General features: G+C 43.2%; 1 protein-coding gene across 5 annotated transcripts in view; it reads left to right on the top strand.

Annotated features, from left to right (window-relative positions):
* The first annotated feature begins 1,344 nt into the window (after positions 1-1,344).
* Positions 1,345-15,569, top strand: part of tcf3b (transcription factor 3b) — a 40,502-nt gene continuing 26,277 nt past the window's right edge. For 4 of the 5 annotated variants that reach the window (XM_068591520.1, XM_068591521.1, XM_068591518.1 and 1 more), the window contains exon 1: positions 13,611-14,158. The gene's annotated coding sequence lies outside the window, so the exon portion shown is untranslated. Of the gene's footprint in view, positions 3,283-13,610; positions 14,159-15,569 lie in introns of those variants that run through there. The other variant, XM_068591522.1, reaches the window with a different exon arrangement.

Here is a 15,569-nt window from a genome sequence, read left to right as displayed (position 1 = left end):
TCCTTTGCATCTTAATTGGAAAGAAGCAGGTTGTAAATGCACTTGAAACGGGTACTTCGAAACAAACCAGTTGCAAATGAGATGAGTCCTTTCTTCTGTCCATGGCGGTGAAGCTGAGCTCCTCCGCTGGTTTTGTTCAGGTTTTTAAGACCAAGCTGCCAAAAAAACACATCTAAAAATCTGAAATATTCTACTTCAGATCTCTAGAGGACACGCCGGGGAGGTTCACGATGTTCACGTTGGGCTTTGGTGAACTTGAGAAAAAAGACTTGGATCCCTGAAACTGATGGCACTTGAAGTTAGTTGTTGCTGGAATCCAGAGAGTTGTCTTTAATGTAGAAGAAGGAGACGGACAAGAAGAAGAAGAAGAAAAGACACCGTGTGTGTGTGTGTGTGTGTGTCTGTGCATTTTCTTTTTGGTGCACGTGCGGCTGGCTGGCAGGCTGTAGGGTCTCAGGACGAGCTTGGATAAACAAAGTTTGTGTCTGCCCCATCTGCTCGCCAGCTCCTCTCATAACTACACGTGTTCTCCGAGGAACCGCGGCGATAATGGGTCCACGGCACCGCACGGGCAGAACAACCATATTGTAAAACAACTCATTGGACAGTTGCGTGTTTACTTCACGGCTCTCTCGGTGCAGATTTGCATAACTCTTTGTTTGCCCTGGTTGCTCGTAGTCGGGGGTTGGCTTCGGTCTTCGGAGTTTTCGGTTCTATTTTTGCTCCTCTGTTATGATAAAGATGGCGTTTCTTTATAAATGCACAGCTTGACGCTCACAGTGCGAGCTGGGTATGTGATCTTTACGCTTAAGCCAATTTTGTCTTGATGTGGCAGAAGGTAAGACCTGTTAGCCACCTTAAACTTTCTTTGGACCTTAATATATTTCCCCAAAAAGTCTTACGTTGTTTGTTGATTAACCAAAGCTTCCAGCCCTCAATCTTAGTCGACAGTTGAGATGTTGATAGTATGTCTATAATTTATCCAGACTTGGCCTACCTGACTAAACCACACACAGATGCCCTCCTCTTGAATACATATGCAGATGTGTGTGTGTGTGTGTGTGTGTGTGAAATCATACAGGTATTACCTTGAGTTTGCTTTCTCTCGCTCTTTGTATCCTCGTGGACGATAGAATCAGAGGTTTAAGGATGTTGTTATTGTTTTTTGTTGTGCTAATTTTTTTTTCTTCTAACAATCGTACATGGCTGTGCGTGAGTGAGTGTCTGTGTGTGCATGTGTGGGCTTGGGAGGGGGCGGGCGGGGGGGGGGGTCGTGGTTTTGGGTTGCTGTGCCAGGAGGGTGGGGTAAATGGGTGCATGGGTGGGGTTTATGGATACAAAGCCTGATAGCACTGGAAATGGTGCTTTAGCTGAGAGAGCAAAAGTTTGCACTAATGTTAAATGTCCTTGTCCTGCTTATGGGAGGAGGGCAGGAGACCTCAGAAAGGCCTGCGAGTTTCCATGAGCACAGAGCAGTGTGGTTAATACTCAATGGTCTCCAAAAGAGTCCATCCAACCCCTCCATAGAAATAATCATGTACAGTATATTAAGAAATATACAGACGTCCAACAACAACAAATACCAAAGGAGAAGAAATGGCTTTCATTAAAGTCATCGGACCTTTTTAAGCTACCAGTCTCACGTTGGATTAATAGTTTTATTGTTGAATCCGAAGGCTCTTGAAAAGAGAACTTTTGATGGACACTCGGAAAATGGTGTGATGACAGCAAATTGTATTTGCTCTTCTTGTAAAGAAATATTCCAAATATACAACATTTAGGCACTTAGAAAAGTAGCAACGCCTCTCCGAAACATTTAATTTTTTTTTCTTCTCCTGGTTTGATGGTGCAACTGTGTGCAGGTGCCAGAGATGTTGAATCCAGTTCTTTTTAAACTCTAGATGATGATGATGAAGATGGGATTTTATCAACGTTTGTCTCCTATTAAGTCAACTGATGAATAACGACATGCAAATGAAAACTGTTGGTATTGTTGAACACTGTTATATTGATCATTGCCGAGCTGGATGGATTCAGTTTACTTTCTGAAAAGGTTTAATTGAATTAAAATGTTCTCTAGTTGAAGCAGACGGGGACTTTGTGGCCTTGTCTGAGCAGCACTAAGCTTGGTTTTCTTTTTCTTTTCTTTTTTTTTTCTTTTCTTTTTCAATATTTCCAGACAGTTGTATTGTGCAGTGTGGGGCTGAGGCTCACTCCCACCAGGTGGACAATACAAACATCAAGGGCCACAGCGTGCCTTACGTGGGCAGGAACTGGCAAAACTCACTCATTTTGTTTGACCGTCAACTTTTCTTTCTTTCCATATTTAAAAAAAAAACAAAACAAATTGCAAAAGCTGATTGGCTTGGTACTAAAACAAAACGATAATCATTTAGCAGTTTAAGCTTTACTTGAATGAACTCATAAGAAGGTGTCTGTACTAGCCACTACTTGAGAGCTTTGTCTCTCTTTTGGATCCACCGGTGTGTCGCCAGCCTCAGCCCCAGACCGAGGTTACTCTGACCCGAGCTTCACTGAGACAGTCTCAGAACTTCATCGCGAGTGTTTTTTCCAAACTGACCTTGATATGATGTTTTTTTTTCCTCTCCTCTTTCCTACGCTGTTATCAAAGAGTTTTGCTAAATCTATCTGAGAAGGCCATAAAACAAAGACGACCAACAACTATGATAACAATTGTAACTGTAAATAATCGAGCGGCGCAGGACGGCGTGACTTGATTTATGGAGATTGCTGGCGGCAGACTATTTGCTTCGCTTCGTCATTTCCCTGCACACCTGATATTTTAGTTTTTCTTTCTTTCTTTTGTACGTTTTTTTTTTTTCTTTCCATCAGGCTCTTGATGCACACAGCAAGCCGAGTGCAGCATATGCAGTACAGCAGTATGCGCAGCGTGGCTCTGGCACTTACACAGACAGCCCTGGGTCCTTCAGAGAGGCAGGCTGCTGTCTGTTGGCTGCTCTCAGCCAAGTGGGGACAGTTTGCACTTGGAGTCTCTCTCTCCGTCTCTCGGGAGGCAAAAGGTTGGCACGCGGGGAAGGTGAGGAGGATTAAATACGGGTGGGAGGGGGAAGCTGGATGTTGTTTTTCAGGGATAGAAAGCCCAGGTGATCCAGGTGACTCTTGGAGCGAGCCGGGCGGTTCGGCGTCGGTCCTCTCAGCCGGTAGGAGTTGCATGGCCACAATATGATAAGAATTGTAATACAGAGGAGGTCGCCACGGATTTCACGCAGTGAGAATGTCGCTGACCTCTTTTGTCTCTATGTAAGTACTACTCAGGTGGAAAATACACTGCTATGCATCGGGTTTCAATGTCTGCTAAGTTTATGGTATGTCTAATCACCCTCTGAGTAACTTCTCCTGCATAACTTCCCCTTTCTCGCTCATACCGATATTCAAAATTATGGCTCCGAGAAAGATGAAAGCAGGGACAGCTCCCTCCATTGTAAAGTGTCTGCGACCGGCCTATTTCTCCATCTGATATTGATCCAGTGAATTGTTTGTTGGAGGGAAGGAAGCCACTGGAGACTCAGTCTTATTAGTCAGACTGTAAGATTTTTGAAAGGCGGATGGGGTTGGGAGAAAGCCCGGGTGGAGGAGGGGTTTTGGAAGGGGTGGGGAGGGGGGGGGGGTGTATGTTCTCCTGCTCTCCTCTCCCCACCGCGCTCCCTCTCTCCGGACTCGGAGCCTACATCTCTGGCCTTTGATCAAAGATCACACGCACTCAGCAGGGGAATCGGCAGGAGAGAAAGGAGGGAGAGAGAGGATGGGTTGCTGTGCGGAGGAACACACAGTTTTCAGCTTTCAGTCACCTAAACTCATTTTAGGATACATTCCATAACTTCATACTGTGATTCCCACTCTGGAGGTTTAGGGCAGGTGTAAAGAGGGTTGGGGGGGGAAGGGAGGGAGGAACGGGAGGAGGAGGCGGTCAACTTTTTTTGCAGTTCCAGTCGATCCGCCTGACTAATCCCTCCACGGCGTGGCGGACAGACGCGTAGACAGACCGCCTAAAAGGCCTCCCGGCGAACCCGCTACCCAGCAGCCTCTATTTTTGTTTTGTTTTCAGCTTCTGCGATTGTAACAAAAGCACTTTGCGAAAAGGCCATCCTGAAATATTGTGTGCTTTTTATGGTTGTCACTATTGTTATTCTTTTTGTTGTTCCTGTCGATGTTTCTTTTTGTTTTCTCAGTGCAGATCATTATTTAAATGGAAAAAAAAAGAAAATTTGATGAAAATGGAGAAGAAAAAAAAAACTTGAATATTTTGGTATCTGGATTTCAGGTGGTTCCACCTCATCTGGACGTAAACACATCTCCGTTATATTTCCACCATACTTGTTATATGCAGCTTGTTGCATAGTCACACAAAGGCATGGGGGGGGGGGCGGCACTGGACAGACCTCCCCCCCTACTCGCTCTCTGCTTACTGTCTCAGATCTTGTTGGGAGAAAGGTCATTTGATCTCATTTTGGGAGACTCCTTTTCTTGAAAAAGAAACCTGTATAACAGTTGCAAAGCTTTCTGAGAAGGCTAGCTGTGCTGAATGTTAAACACGTAGTGTTGTATCCACTGCAGAATCTCTTGTTTTTTTTTTTGTTTGCAATATTGCCCTGTCTGTAGTTTCAAGGCTGGATCTGGTATCCATATAGAGCTTCAATGATTATGAAAGACAGATGAAATGGCCAAACGACCATCATGCACTTTTTGCAAATCAGTACAGATTCTTTTTTTCTTTTTTTTTTGTCAAATCAAGATTATTGCATTCAAATGGAAATAATAATAATAATGATGATCATGATAAACATTTGGTAGATCCATAGTTAAATGATTTGACTTGGGAGGGAAAGCAATAGGCTAGTATTTATAATAGATTGATTTGTAATAACAACAGAATTTTTTCTTATTTCCCCGCTTTTCTTTTTCTTTCTTCTGATGTACATTTAAAATGGCAGAATCTGTCCCAGTTCTCAAACCTGGACGTTTAATTATAAACACACACGATCCCATCGGGCAGAAGAAAAGAACCGGTCACTCCACTTCTCTGTGTGTTGAAACGTTCTTCGCCGTTGCACCTCGGACACCTGCAAGCGCGTCCCAAAGGAAGAGCACCTGCCGTGACATCACTACCTGGATGCAGCGTGGACAGGAAGTGCAACGCCATCGGACGTTTTAACCCGCAGATTGCGGCCGACCTTTTCTCCCCTTTTGTGATTTCGCGTGGGTTTACTTTTTTAAATAACCTCTTTTCTCTTCTCAAAGGTTTTGTTTTCTTAGCGTAGCAGTCTGTCAGTCCGAGTCTGTTGGAAGCTGCGGGGGGGGCGGTAGAGGTGATTTATTTGTTTGTTTTTGGAGAATTTGCACTTTTTGGCGATGAAAATAAATTGTATTGTATATGAGACCACTAAATCCACACAGTCTAAACCATATAATTCCATTTTGTGTCATTTTTTTTGTTCTGTTCTTTTTTTTATATATATCCAAAAATGTCTGGCATCTGGTTGTCTGGTTTAAAGAATATAAAATCTTTCTATTAAAAACAATGGTTGCAAAAACATTTGCGTGTATAACTTTGTCACTTCTTCTAACAAACAAACAAAAAACAATATTTGTTACAATAACAAAAGAAATAGTCTTTGGGCTTTTTTTTAATCGGAAATATACGGTTAGTACACTGTGTGTGTGTGTGTGTGTGTGTGTGTAGTCTTTTTTTATATAAAAGCAGGACTGCTGCATGGGGTGACATTGATATATGTATTTGTCATATTCTGTTATATGCCGTGCACATTGCAACTTCTTAAGGCGAGTCAGTTCTCCTCATCCACCAGAAGGTGGCAGTATTATCCCTGTTATCACGCAGCGCTCCTCACAGTGCAGCCACACATCACTGTTGTGTCTCTCTCTCTTTTGCATTCTTTCCTGTGCTCGATCCCTCACCGTCTTCGCAGACCGTGACAGCACAGATTAACTTCCTATCCACATTTCCTGCGATGCGGACACACGTACGGCCTTCTACATTACAAAAATAACGCATCCATATCTAGTGCAGACACCGTGTGTTTTGGCCTGACTCTAGTGAACCGGCTTGGTTTCAAAGGACGTTTTGTTTTTTTGTTTTTTGACAAATCGAGGCTAAGGTCTTGTTTTGAGGACATATCTATCGAGGTTAGGCCACCAATAGGGCTTTAAATCTGATTCGTCCCAGAAGTCCGGCGGCAGACCACAACCACGGGCTTGTTGTCACCCTGTCTTCCTGTTTGTCTCGGTCTGTCTCCCTGAGGCGATCCTGTGGGGTGACAGAGGTCACCGAACAGCTCATTAACCCCACCCGGACAGCCCACACATTGCTGCAGTCCTCAGGCCCTGGCTACACACTCACACACTCAAACACTCACACACTCACACATTTTATAATGCTCCACTAATAGCACTTAAGTCGACTTAAGCCCGCTCTGTAAGCAGTATGTTTTCTGGGACGCACCATGAGACGCGTATGTGTCTTGCATGTTGTATGTAGCGTCGCTGCATTTAAATATGTTCCATCATCAATTTAACATGCTCACATTTTTCTTATTTGAAAGAAAAAAATCATAGTTTTCTTCAAATAAACCCTCTTTTTTTTAACATCCACTATGCTCCAAAACCACACTGAGTAATATATTCCAGTGTGAGATGTTTTATTCTGTCACGTTGAACCTGTTGGCCAGATGTCTCGGGGCTCCAAGTCATTAATTGTTATGTTTGTAAGGTATCTAAAAACACAGTGGGATATGGTGTTATTTTCCATGTTCAGACATCATTGTTGCAGTCAAAACATATTGGATAAGAAGAACAGCAGCACTTCAGGGGCTGGGAGATGCCTGGGAGCTGTTGTCTGCCGTCTCTAGTGGTATTATTCCCCCAATTGTGTGCATGTGAATGTGCGCGTGCACGTGTGTGTGTACCCGTGTGCCTGCAAATGTCTCTGTTGACATGTTTGTCTATATGCTTCTGCGCAAAGGTGTGGCTCCATAATCTTACTTGCTCGTGCACATGTGCGTGCATATCATCGTCATTAGGGCTCACAGTAAATGAGCCTCCTCATTGTCCCCTCAACGAACACTTCGAGACTGTAATGTAAAGGAAAACAGCGACACACACGCACAAACGTGCACGTTGCGTTAGCCTCATTTTCACCGGTACACACCTTTCTCCAGGGATATAAAATGCCCCTGCCTCTGCACACTGTGGGACATGAGTTTCATCCAAACTAGCTGCCGTCCTCAATAAAAACCCACGTGAGCAATCTCTGCAGTATAGATTTCCAGTTTCTCTGAGGGTATATTTTGTTCAGATCAGGTGTTTAAACTGCTCAATATGACAATAATTAGGCAGCACTGGAGACATGTGTTCTTTCTTATGTTGATCAGGGACATTGACCTTTAACCTGTGCACCCCTGTCGTTCCCCCACCACCACCACCGCAACCACCGCAACCCACCGGTCCCGCACGCCCCCGGCCAACGACACCCCCCCCCCTCTTGCCCAACTCCCATCCTCCCCCCCTTCTTGCTCTGTCCAGCTCCCATCAGGAAGGATAGAGGGGGGATTGGACAGGCTTGGAGCTTTGCCTCTGGCCATCTCCCCTCCTCCCCGGAGAACAGAGGACTGAGGTGCCTTTAAACCACTGCGGCAAAAACCCTACCAAAACCCTGCAGTCATTAATATGCAAAAATGCAAATGAGTAGGTAATTAAGAGCTGGAGCTCTCTGGAGGCTCTTTGATTGCTAATGAATTCTAATCTGCAAAGAAAGGGGGGAGGGGAGTAGAAAAAGAGATGAAAGAAAAAGAGAAAACAACGAAAAAAGAGGAGCCTCCACCCCAAAAAAATGTCATATCCATAAGTTTTCACATCGGATTTGTTTTTACCTGCAAGCTGTAGTCTAAATCACTGGCTGGTACATGATATGCATACAGGCCGAGAGTATTTGGGGGAATATAAATGTATAATGAACAGCAGTCAAAACACATTTAAATCAAGTTCGGAGATTTATTTGTTGTATTTTAGTTTCCTTGGTACGAAACACGAGAAGTCACGTTCGCCAATGCAGATTATGTTGGTGACGTGAGCGTCGATAGGCAGGGATCTGCTCGCAGTGGACACAGTGGGGCCATTGTGTGGATATAGCTAATTAGAGGTGAACATGACAGGCGGGCAGACACTTCTGACCGGCGGCTACCAAAGAAAATAGAAGGTCAGATATCTCAACTGTGTGTTATTTGCTGCAATAGCAGCTGTGTGCCGAAGTAAAGGAGATGTCATTTCATCACTTTTGTGAGCCATAACACATCCCCACTTCCACCCTAACTCATTCACTCTGTCACTCACACACACACTCACACACACACACACACACACACATACACACACATACACTGCTGTTATTGTTGTTGCAGTGCTCCCACGACACCAACAATCTCTGCTTCCCTCCCCCACACGGGCTCACATCTATCTCCCTTTCACTCCCTCTCTTCCCCCTCCTGTCCTGGGCAGCCCTGACATGCCTACTTCAATTGATTTAGAGTCAATTCAGCTTCTGATCCGATTGTTATCATGTGACTTTTCGCACATGTCCCCCTCAATATATGACTTATTATTTTTAGATTGGGGTAGAGATATATATATATATTTTTTTGGGTGGGGGGGCTCAGGTTTGCAATGATTCTCTCTACTTTGCACTTTTCTCTGATAGTGTCACTTTCTGTCTCTCCGTTGCTCTCTCTCAGCTTCCCCCTCCCATTCTTCGACCTCACCACGGTCTCCTATCTGCTCTCTCCCCTCGGCTGTACAGTCTGGCGGTGCACGGGGTCTCTCAATTGGCCGGCTTTGTAAACAGGAAGCTGCGGTTGTGTCCGCTGTACCTGGAAGCGTGGGTGGCAGAACAAGGGGCAACCATACAAACGCACAGTAATGGGAATCCAAGATGGCAGGGAGGGGCCCCATAAAATCACCAGAGAGAACAGAGGAAGACGGCATGCAAGAGGGTGGAGGGCGGGAGGGGGGGGAGCCATTGTCGAATGAGAACAAACAAAAGTCAAAAGGATTGTTGATTACATTTTTCCTTTAGTAAATAGATTGTTGGTTTGTGTCGTGTTTCTCTGTCTGTATTGGATCCGGCCTAGAACTGTAGTGTTTGGGAGGATTAATGTCATGAACAATCCCTCAAACTCATTTTCTTTCTCACTGTGGAGCTCTGTGGGAATTACAGTTTCAGGATAAGGGAGGGAGACATTGCATGTTCTGCTGGCGATGGTCCCATTACTCGTGAAGCGAGATCTGGGTTCGTTGTGTCCCTTTGAGTTTGGCTGTTTTGAATACTTGTTCGAATTCAAGAAGATAATGCTGTCCTCGCTTGTTCCAAAACAACCGCTTCGCTCGTGTTCTCCAACTACAGCCGAAAAAGGGGGATAGCATAACCTTGTGCGCCGCTGCCCCGGCTTAAATCACTCACTCTGCACATTTTTTTTTTTTTGTATTGTTGTTTAACATGTTGGAAGTCAGTGGAAGTTTGGGTGTTTTCTGCCAGGCGAGCTGTAATAGGGGGAAGAAGCTTGACGGGAGTCAGTTTATCATGAGCACAGAGAGCACAACAGATAGATTCCCCCTGTCTCCTCCCCTTCAGCACAGATAGACTCAGAGCATGGGCACTCAGCCAACACTATCAATCTATCCGCTCCTACCCCCAGCCTCTAACTCTTATTGGAGGACAGCTTCCAAAGGGGCAAGGAAGCATGAATCATAGCCCGGCTATGAGAAGCTGTTATGCCTCTAAATACACGTGTTGTGGCTCAAAATCGACTCGGGCTGCTTCGCCATTAATGACAATCTCGCAAGTGATCGTCACAGCCCTTAAACAAAGTTGTAGCGTGTAGGAGGCTGTTCAGGGAGAGGGATTGTTGGTCTTGGCCTAGTTTTCTTGTCTGATCAGAAACCTGTGCACCTCTGCCCTTCCCCCACCCAAACCTAAGCCTCTACTATTACAGGCTGCGAGGGGCTCAGTGTGGAACGAGGTGAGCAGCTTGCCTCGCCACCGAGCTCTGTGTGCGTTACGCGTGGTGCTGCTGCTTATGCTGTATGTTTATCATTGTGTGCGCATGTGTGTGTGTGTGTGATATAACCTGGTGATGTGGTTTGGCTTGCATGACTGGCTTCCTATATGAGCTGGGCAGGATGGCAATGAGGGTTAAAGGTGGATAACACGTGAGAGTGTTGACGCAGGTAGCTAGAAACGATCCCAGCTTTGAGAGTGTGGTATAAAAAAAACATTGCGTTTTGATTGGATAATAAAGCAGCCCGAATCTTAGGTGACATCTTTACTATGATGCAGGATTGCCCTCTATTTGTTCTCCGAGAGGCATTATTGATTAAAAAAAAAAACAACCCAAAGAGGATTAAGCACACGTTATTATTCCTTTTGTGAATTTATATTTTGTGAACTCAAAATATGTGCACATAGATATGTCATTAATATGCACAAATATATGACAGATTAGCACCAATGTGCCAAACATATGCTAATTTTCCATGTGCATCTGTTGTTAATTACACATATGAGGCTGGGAATGGCTGGAAGGAATCATTGAGGGCATGTGGGACAGCGTCCCTCCCCATTCTGCCTTTAACTGTCCGTTGTACTGTGAATATATTTTGAGATTACAGATGACATGTTTGTGTTTTTTGTTTGTTTGGTCCTTCCTGTATAATGACGCTTTAAGCTTTTAGGTTGCCATGCGGTAGATTACCCATAGTTACTGTGCATAATGGAATGTGATTTTAGCATAAAAATCCAGCGTTTAGAGGTCATTATCTGCTTTTTTATGCCAGTGTTAATTGTGAAACAAACAAAATAGTGGACAGCAACATTAAAATGTTCATATATTCCAGGCTGCGCTAATTATTTTTGGAACAGCTGAATGTAAAATTGCATCGCTCAATATCAGGAATAACCTATTAAACCAGCTATTGCCCTTGGCTCCAAAGGGGTACCGCCCTAATTTACTTGTAAAAAAAAAAAATTATAGGCATGATGTCAATACAGTTTAAGAGAGGGATAATGCTTTGAAACATATTTCTTCGGCATTCAGCTTCTTTGTTATACAACGGATTTCTGTTTAACCTGGTGTGTCACAGATGCACTCAGTGTTCATTAAGGTGAAGATCCTCACTATATATATGTTTTTTTAATTCTTTTTCTACAGCCCCCTCCCTCTCTTCAGCCTGACTGCCCTTGTACATGCTCTCCATGTCAGACCCAGCTGTTACTACAAACTACTTGGAGGGCTTACAAGCCTCATTGCTAATACTGACAACAGCACTATTCTTACTCAAGGCCTAACGTCTACTGGAAAAAAGCGAGAATATGAGAGATTTTCTCTGCCTCCACTAGAAATTCATTTCCCCAAACAGATGTTTCCATCTGTTCAAATCTAATCTTTTGATTAATACATTCCTCAATGAAAGGAATCCAAATAGGTGTTAGATAAATAACTCAAGATGCTCTTTCTTTGATAGCTGTGATTATTTTCTGACGCTATGGCTGTCTTTTGATTTTTCTTGTGAGTACCTGTGTGTGTGTGTGTGTGAGTGTATGTGTGTGTGCGCGCGTGTGACCAAATGTGAATGTATGCTTGGTATGTTTGTGAAGGTATTTATGGCCCATATGTGCGTTTGTTCCGAGCAGTAACCCCATTACATTCCTAAGACGGTCCATGAGACTAATTAATGTTCTGTGCCGAGGCTTTTTCCTTCACCTGGGGGACACCCAATGGATTATTTACCTATATGTCCTATTGACAGCCAATCACCCTCCTCATTGGTGACCTCTGTGCAAACAGACAATTGGAGGCATTCGGCCAGGCAGCTTTGTACAATGTGCCATGTCTCAATTTTGTTAACCGACAGCTCACACCTGAGACATGGGCATCGCGCTCAAATAGTGACTCAAACGATACTTTAGTCACCGTGGGCCTTTGTAGTGGTCCATAGTGAGAGCCGCATGCGAAAGAAATCTGCTTGTTTCTGAAGTTTTCTCTGGTTTCTGTTTTTTTTTTTTTGTTTTCCTGTAATTTATAGTGTTAGTGGTTGAAGACCAGAAACAAAGCACGGTCATCTTATAACTTCCTTTTGCTTTAAAACAAAAGCTTGCCCTCAGGGTATAAACAACAGCTGTCTAACACCTAGACAGGGGGGAAAGAAAGAGTGTGTTACTGTGTGAGAGAGGTTGTGTGTATGTAAATAGTAATAGGAAACGCATTGGGGTCATCCAAACCTTTTCCATAGTGCTTTATCATCATGGGGCTGAGCGGAAGTTCATTTATATGTATCTCTTGGTATTGCCATCTTGCAAAAGCTGCGTTTTTTAAAATGTTATAGACACATTTGCGTTGTTCATCCGGTTTGCCCTCCCTGTTTGAACTGTTTTCTCTGAACTATTCCCCCACCCCTCCACCCCTCCTTCTCTGTGATCCTATACTCTGTGCTCTCCCTCCCCTCCACTCTGCTCTGGAGCAGGCAGTTACTAGGGCTGTGTTGGTCTTATGTTTCACAGATCAATCACAAGACTGGCTACTTCAGAAACGAGAGCAGAAAAAAAATAGTGCATTAATCGACACAGAGAAAACCACCAACTTTAATAACATATTCATTGTTTATAGTTTTTAATATAAATCAGCAATTAAGCAAAAATGCCAAACATGTTATTGTTCTTGCTTCTTAACTGTGAGGATTTTAAGTTGTTGTTTGTTATATTTGATTAAATTATGAATATTACATTTTTAAAGGGCATTTTTTTCCAGATATTTTGTTGGGGAAAAAAACAATGTGTTCATTTAAAAAAAATAAACAACGGATTATTCAGTGATGAAAATACTTGTTGGTTGCAGCCCTAGTGGAAATGATGTTTATGACAGTTGATGATTCAGATGGATTAATTATTATTCTGGATCCAGACAATAAGTGTAAATATGTTGAATTCAACGTCAAATATGTGCATATACGCCCTATGTTAAGAGCAAGTCTGAATAGTTATCATTCTTTCGAAACCATAGGCTATATGTTTAAAATAAAAATCATATGAGATACTATATGAAATCATTCAGTTTATGTAATGTTGTATTGATATAGAACAAAATAGTAATCACATTTGTAAATGTAGTATCATTTAAATGTTGAGACAAAGATACAGTATCAACTGAAATAGTAATTGTGTTATTATTGTAATAGAAATACAATAATGTAAAGCCGTGGGTTGAAAATATTTTTGTTTTGTTTTGTTTAAAATAAAAACTAAAAGAGGACACAGCAACCAAAGAAATAAAATGATGTCAGCGGGCATGTTGGAGCCCCCCTCCCCTCTTCAGCCAGCTTCCCTGAGCACACAGGGAAAGTGAGCGTCAAGAAAAAGGCGGGTTCAACTTATATTTTCGGCCGTTCGATGGCTGCCACTGCTGTCAATCAAGCGGACACGCTTTCCCATTGGCTGCGCTCTTTCGCATTTATCGTGCCATCTCGCCAAGCTGCTGCTGTGTAATCGCAGGTAACTTTCTTACGATAGCCTTCCGCTGAACGACCTAGTGCTCGTAGCGCTCTTGCATTTTGAGGAATTGTAGACACAGTACACACAACCGAGCGTCGGCATTAGACATTTCCGTCGTTTTGGCCGCCGGAAGACGCTCAAGCTGTATTTATTTCCCTCTGTGAAAATACCCCGTCTCTCAAAGGCGTTTGAAATCGGACACCGCTGGCATTGAGGCCCTCACTTTTTGTGCGGAGGGATACGTTGTTGCGTCTGACAATGTGGACGGAGGTGGTGAAGATGTCTACGAGAAGAATGAAATCATCTCAGTTGTAACAACAAAAAAAAGGAAGACGCGAGATTAGTTACTATAATAGATTTGTTTGCACTCAAGACTTTGTAACATTGTAGCAAACACGTGGGCGCCGCGTGAAAAGCAGGTTTTACCGGGACAAAAGGAAGACATCTCCGCTGCTCCAATGCGTTTCATGCACTGAGGTCGAAATTCTCTTGAAGTTTTATGTTTTTCCCCTCGCGAGTCTCCGCTTTTCTTTTTACTGTTGGATATCAGACACTTGGAGAGGAGAGGTAAAAAAAAAAGACCTTCTTTCACTTCACGTTTCGGGGGAAAGTTGCATGAATTCGTTGGGTTTCACTGACAACCTATTTTGACGCCTGCAATTTTCGAAAAGTTTTTTTTTTTTGGGAATGTGTGGTTAAAGCGGGGGGATGTAAGTTTTTTTTTTGTCTGGGTTTGAGGTGGCGAGCCAAGTGTGTGTGATGGTCTCCGCATCGACCACGGTAGAGGAGGAAATTACTCCTTTGTTCTGCAATAAAAGACCCCACTAACGTTAAGTGTTAGTCCTCCCTAACGAGCCTCATTTTGCTTTGTTTTTTTAAATAGTGTGTCTCGGCCACAAAGCTGTAGCCAGACTGTGGAAACATGATAATGTTAAACGTTGTGTAATGTTGTTCAGCATTTTAGCTAAACTTTGTGTTGGTGGGCCTACGTGTATTTTCCACACAAGCCAGAAAACAAACTTTCCATTAAACCCCCTTTTGGTAGCCCTTTAAACATTCCTCTATGGAAGTGTCTGGCCACCAGCTAGACTTATTTTATTGCACATTTGGCAGGAAATTCCTCATGCTCGCACCCCCATCGCCTCTCCACTGAACTCCCCTCATAACGCAACGACTTGAACCCTAATATGTGGAGGAGAGCTCACTATTTTGTTGCATGAAGTTTTGGAGCTCTCATTCTCCAGGGTCACAACCGTTGCGCTTGTATTTTTGTTTGTGTGTGTTTTTGTTTTACGCATAATTTTGTTTTCTCTAGGAAGCCACAAGTGAAAGATTATTTCGTGTGTGTGTGTGTTAATCTTTAGGATGATGTCAACATGCTTGGAGATAAATGGTGAATGGGTTAGTTGTCAGCAGTAGCTTGGCCCTGGATGTGGCCTAGCGGAGATGATCAAATAATGTACAGCCTGCATCCTGTGGTGCCCTGTATGTTCACTGTCATTGTTCCAAACTATTTGACCCAAAGTGCTTCGTTTTGATAACAAATGCGTTTCTGGCACCAGACGTTCACATCGGTTTTCTTGTTGGACGGGAATTTGAATCAACAGTTGAATCTGCTTTTTTCCCCTTCTTTCTGTTCAGCACGGCGGTTCCCTTGTTGTACGCGAACTAATAGCATTGCCTTAAATACATATCATAGTTACGTACTTTGCTTTTATTTTCACATACGACAGGCGTAATAACACCCAAAACATGTTAAAATCCACACGGGCAGAAATGTGCTTTTAACAATTTTAATGTCAACATTAGTCTTAGACGTTTGTTTGACAGGTAGAAGCTTTATTTGCATCATTATTATTAGGTTTGCAAGCCATATAATTAAATGCAACAACAACTGAGGTGCGTTTTAATTCGTGTTAAGAATTTAAATGAAACATTTAGTTATTTTGTTGAAAGGCATCTGTTTGGCTCAGTGGTT

The sequence above is a fragment of the Clinocottus analis genome, unplaced genomic scaffold (genome assembly GCF_023055335.1).
Source record: "Clinocottus analis isolate CAN_PGR_092001 unplaced genomic scaffold, fCliAna1.0.p SCAF_25, whole genome shotgun sequence".
Classification (NCBI taxonomy): Eukaryota; Metazoa; Chordata; class Actinopteri; order Perciformes; family Cottidae; genus Clinocottus; species Clinocottus analis.
This window is presented reverse-complemented; position numbering and strand designations above follow the sequence as displayed.